Consider the following 5,851-nt stretch of genomic DNA (forward strand, 5'->3'; position numbering starts at 1 on the left):
TGCTCCTCTGGAGCTCCGCGGTAGGTGGCTGGCTGTTGTTCTTCCCGGGTCTCTTCCTGGCCCCTCTCGCGGTGGAACCCCGTCTGTTCTCCCATCTGGCGGCGGTCTCGCGCTGCGACACTCTCGCTGGTGCTGCGTCGCTCTCAAACATCATGCTTTTGAAGGTGGAGGGACAGCACAGGAGAGGAAGGCCCTCTATGAGGTGGATTAATTCTGTGACTGGGATAATCCGGATGGGAGTGTTTAGAGACAGTGCAACTGGCAGAGGACAGAGCACATTTTAGGGCTGTTGTACACAGGGTCGCTATGAGTCGCAATCCTGCCAAAAGCAGTCTACATGTTCAATACAATCTTAATCCAGATACCAACTCAATCCAGATACCAAATTCATTTTGCAAGGCTGTCGAAAGGGAAATAATTATCAAGTTTATTTTGAGAGAAAAGAGGTCCTGAATAAGCAAAGCACTTCTGAAAAACAAAAATAAAGTGGGAGGCATAGGACTCCCTGACCTCAGAGCCTACTACATAGTGGTAGTAACTAAAATAGCATGGTTCTGTTACAATGACAGGTGCATAGATTAATAATAGATTAGAACTGAGACTCTAGGAGAAAAATATATATACAATCACCTAATATTCAACAAAGAAATAATACATATAAAATAGTGCTGGCATGCTACCTGCAGAAAGCTGAAATAGGATCCACATCTAACACTATGCTGATTACTCAAGGAGTAAAGCCCAAAACTATAAAGCTCATGAAAGACAAACTGGTACCACGCTTAGACGGCCTACTCTACAGTATAAAAAGACTGACATATACGGCCAGAAAAGTACAATCTGGAGAGGAAAAATTTGATGATGGGGACTTTCTAAAAATAAACTCTCTGTGCTCATAAAACTTTTTTCCAAGAGGGAGAAAAGAAAACATAACAATTGGGAAAAAACGTTTGGCAATGCCATTTTAGACAAGGATCTCATAACAAAAGTTTACAGAATCACTGAGGGCATCCAGAAGAAAAAGTCTGATAACCCAACTATAAAAGGGGCAAAAGACATGGAAAGACTCACAGAGGAAGACAGACACATGAAGAAATGTTCAAAATCAGTATCAAGAAAAGAGATGAAAATAAAAAACAAAATGAGATACAATTTCACTCCAGTAGCAGTGGCAAAGTATAATAGGACAACAAACAATAAAAGATGGAGAGGATGTGGCGAGATAGGAACTCTTATACAATGTTAGAAGGATTATAAAATGGTACAAAAACAGGCAGACAGTTTGGCATTTTCTAAAAAAAAAAATTGAACATAGAAACATCATATGTTGCAACTATTTCTCTAATAGAAATATACTTCAAGGAAATTAAAACGGAGACACGAATGGAGATTTGTACATCAATGTTCAAAACAGCATTATTCACCATCCCAAGAACATGGAAACAGTGCAAATGTCCAACAACGGAATGAACTGAGAAACTGTGGTACATCCACACAATGGAATACTATGTAGCACTCAGGAGAAATGATTTTGAAAATACTACATAATTTGAGAAAGACTGGAGTGCATTATGCTGAGTCAACTATCTCAGTTCCATAGGGACAAATAATGCATAAGAACATTATTGTACAAACAGAAGGATAATTAGTAAATCATGTATGGGGACTAAAGGGGGCAATGAGTTGGAGCAGAGGAGTGAGGATGGGTAGAGACAAAGCCACAGGACTGCAGGTGAGTGGAGGGTGGGGGTGAAGTAAAGGCGCACCTTTATCTCCAGAATGACCTGGCTTTTCAGTACTCTGGAGAGGTCTCTGACAGCAGACTTCCCCAATGCAATATGTCTTTTAATTTCCTGGCTGCTGATGCCAAGAGTGTTGACTGTGGAGTTAAGCAAACTAAAGCTGTTTACAATCTCACCTTCTTCACCATCCATCACAATGCTGCCAATAAGCCTAGTGGTGAGAATCTTTGTTTTCTTGATGTTTAGCTTCAATCCATATTGAAGGCTACAGTTCTTGAGCTTCTGCAGCAAGCACTTCAGTTCCTCCTCAGTTTCAGCAAGCAGGGTTGTGTCATCTGCATAATGCAGATTGTTGATGAGTCTTCCTCCAATCCTAATGCCACATTTCTCCTCATAGAGCCCAGCCTCCCGGGATATCTTTGCAATCATTTGCTATGCATCAGAGAATTAGACAATGAGTAGGGATGACAGAAGGAGAATTGATGCCTTTGAGCTATGGTGTTGAAGAGACTGCTAAGAGAACAAAGAGGTTCATCCTGGAGAGGGTGAAAGCAGGCTGCTCCTTGGAGGCAAGGATTCTGAAGCTTTGTCTGACATACTCTGGACATGATGCAAGGAGATATCAGTCCTTGGAGAGGGATGTCACGCTTGGAAGGGTGGAGCGACAGTGCAGGAGAGAAAGATCTTTGATGAGATGGATTAATTCAGTGACTGGGTAATGGTGGTAGGTGTGTCAGAGACTGTAAGATTGGCACAGGATAGAGCAGGATTTAAGGCTGTTGTACACAGGGTAGCTATTAGTTGCAGGACTAGACATCACATAACAACAACAACAACCATATGATGATACTATATGATGAAGAGCCAATGATAACGAAGGAAGAAATTCAAGTTCCACTGAAGACATTGGCTAAAAATAAGGATACTGACTCACATGTTTCATCTAACAGATGCAGCCTTGGATGTGCTTACTTACCAGTCTATGCCAGAAAAGACTCAAGGAAAGACTTCTTCAGTTAGGGAGAGGTATGGCCTGTGAGTTAGCAGCCTTCTCTGTTAGGAAACTGCTGCAGCTAGGCCTGGCTAGTCTATGGTGCCCAGGGCTAAAATCAGTTCAACCTCTGGGAGGGGAGAGGAAATGGGATCACCTGTGATATTGGGGTCTCTGGTACTGTTCAGAGGGGCAGCAGAAGGTCGTCCTCTATGTAGCAGGTTTTTCAGGTGGCAGGGCCAGGTCCTTAGGGCACTGGGCTGTTTCCAGGCATCTGGCAGGAGCATCCCAGCAAGGCTGCAGAGGCAGGTCCTCCAGGAAGCAGGGTTAGAGCATCCAGGCAGCCAGCAGGAGTATTAAGGTGGTAGGGCCAGGTACTCCAGGCTGTAGGTTCAGGGGTCCAGATGGCAGTGAAGGTGTCAGGGATCGAGGCCTCCAGGCAGCATGGCCTCAGTCTAGTGCTTTAGGCAGGAAAGCAGTCGAGGCCACACCTAGAATTTTTTAAGTACCTAGATAATCAACTGGAACAGATCCATGGCTGCTGACAACACACCCTAATGATGTCCTCTGAAGGCTAAGGTACAGCAGATTAAGGCCATGGTATTTGCTACTGATTACTGATGTTAGAGACTTCTCCAAATTACTGACAAGTTATGATGTCAATTTGAAGGCTAAGGTGCAATAGATTCAGGTCTTGGTATTTGCCATAGATTCCATGTATCTGAAAAGTAGACAATGAATAACAATGAAAGAGAACTGATACATTTGACCTATGATATTGGAGGAGAGTAGTGGCTGACACCAAGAATTTCATGGAACAACATATGATCAAGAGCCTGTAGTGTCAAAGAAGGAAGCTCAAGCTGCTTTGAAGGAACTGGCAAAAAACAAACAAACAAAAAAAAACCCAAGGCCCCAGGAATTAATGGCATACCAATTGACATATTTTAACAAACAGATGCTGCCATGTACATATTCACCAAGCTGTGCCAAGAAATATAGAGGACAACCACCTGGCCAACTGAAAGGAATAGATCCGTATTTGTTCCCATTCCAAAGAAAGGTGACCCAACGGAGTGCGAAAATTATCAAATAAAATTATTAATATCACATGCAGGCAAGATCCTGCTGAAAATTATTCAAAAACAACTGGAACAACAAAAGAACAGAGAAGTTCCAGGTGTACAGGCTAGGAAGAGACCATGGCCTTAAGGATATTATAGCCAAAGTTAGATGGATCTTAGCTGAAAGCAGAGAGTACAAGAGGAATGCCTGTGTTTCTGACTATGCGAAGGCATTTGACTGTGTGGATCACAACAAACAGTGGCTAATTCTGAGAAAAGGAGTAATTCCAGAACACTTGATTATGCTTATGTAAAATCTATACTTGGACCAAGAGGCAGTCTTCAAAACAGAACAAGGAAACACTGCATGGTTCCAAATGAAAAAATATGTATGTCATGAATGCATCCTATATCCATAAATTTTCAATGTATATGTAGAATAGATTGTTCAGGAGGCCATGCTCTATGAGGAAGAATGTGGTATTAGGATTGGAGGAAGACTCATCAACAGCCTGCACTATGTAGATGACACAACCTTGCTTGCTGAAATTGAGGAGGACCTGAGGCATCCATCCGCTGAAGGTCAAGGACTGCAGCCTGCAATATAGATTGAAGCTAAACATCAAGAAAACAAAGACTGTCACTACTGAGCTGATTGGCAGCATCATGATAGACAGTAAAGAGACTGAGATTGTTAACAACGTCAGCTTGCTTGACTCAACAACCAACACTCTTGGTACCAGAAGCCAGGAAATAAAACACAAATTGCACTGGGGAAATGTGCTATTAGGAACCTCTCAAGAGTACTGAAGAGCAACAATGTCATTCTAGAGACTAAAGTGCACCTAATCGAAGCCATAGTCTTCACATTACTTGCTATGCATCAGAAAGCTGGATAATGACAAAGGATGTTGTTGCTGTTGTTGTTGTTACTGTTATTGTTGTTGTCGTGCACTGCAGAGTTGGAACCGACCCAGAACTGACCCTCTGGAGGGTTTTCAGAGGCAGTTAATCATACAGGAAGAGACTGCCCATCCTTCTCCTGTGGAGCAGCTGGTTGCCTTGTCACTAGGCCACCAGAACTCCCTAAAGATGATAGAAGAATTGATGCCTTTGAATTGTAGAGCTGCAGAAGAGTACTGAATATAACACGGACTGCTAGGAGAACAAACAAGTTTATCCTAAAGAGTGTGAAACTAGGCTACTCCTTGGAGGCAAGGACTTTGAAGCTCTGTATGACATACTTTGGGCATGTTGCAAGGAGGGCTCAGTCACTGAAGAGGACATCATGCTTGGAAGGGCAGTGCAAGAGAGGAAGACCTCAGATGAGATGGATCGTTCTGGGCTTTACGCCTAGATTTCTGATCCACCTTGAGTTGATTTTTGTGTCTGGTGTGAGATGTGGACCCTGTTTCAGTTTTCTGCAAGTAGATTTTGCCAGCATCATTTGTTAAACAGGTTGTTGTTCTACATTTTATAAACACTGAGTCTTTGTCAAACACCACTCAACTTTAAGTAGATGGTTTGATTTCTGGATTCATGATTATATTCCTGTGTGTTTGAACTCTTTTATTTAAAGCAGTTGAATTCTGGAAGGTAAGCTGTTTTAATTAACAATCAGCTGTAAGCTGTTTGGTCATTTTTATTTAATTAACAATCAGGCATAAGCTATTTGGTCATTTTTATTTAATCAACCCAGTTGTGGGATGGAAGCCTCTTGTTTAAACTAATCAGGACTCAGTGACATAATTCTACATATATCAAAGGTTGTTGATGTTGTTGTTGTTGTTATGTGCCGTTGAGTCGTTTGCGACTCATAGCGACCCTATGTACAACAGCCCTAAACCCTGCACTATCCTGTGCCAATTGCATTGCCTTTGACACACCCATCCCAATTACCCCAGTCACGGAATCAAGCCACCTCATAGAGGGTCTTACCTCCTGTGTATATCAAAGGTTGTTGTTGTTCTTATGTGCTGTCGAGTCGCCTGCGACTCATAGCGACCCTATGTACAACAGCCCTAAACTCCACTCTGTCCTGTGCCAATCGCACT

General features: G+C 42.5%; 1 protein-coding gene across 1 annotated transcript in view; it reads right to left on the reverse strand.

Moving 5' to 3' along the window:
- LOC102848488 (chromosome unknown open reading frame, human C9orf3) overlaps positions 1-5,851 on the reverse strand; it is a 704,390-nt gene that overhangs the window by 653,799 nt on the left and 44,740 nt on the right. The window lies entirely within an intron of this gene.

The sequence above is a fragment of the Elephantulus edwardii genome, unplaced genomic scaffold (assembly GCF_000299155.1).
Source record: "Elephantulus edwardii isolate Elephantulus edwardi_28Jun2011 unplaced genomic scaffold, EleEdw1.0 scaffold00238, whole genome shotgun sequence".
Taxonomy (NCBI): domain Eukaryota; kingdom Metazoa; phylum Chordata; class Mammalia; order Macroscelidea; family Macroscelididae; genus Elephantulus; species Elephantulus edwardii.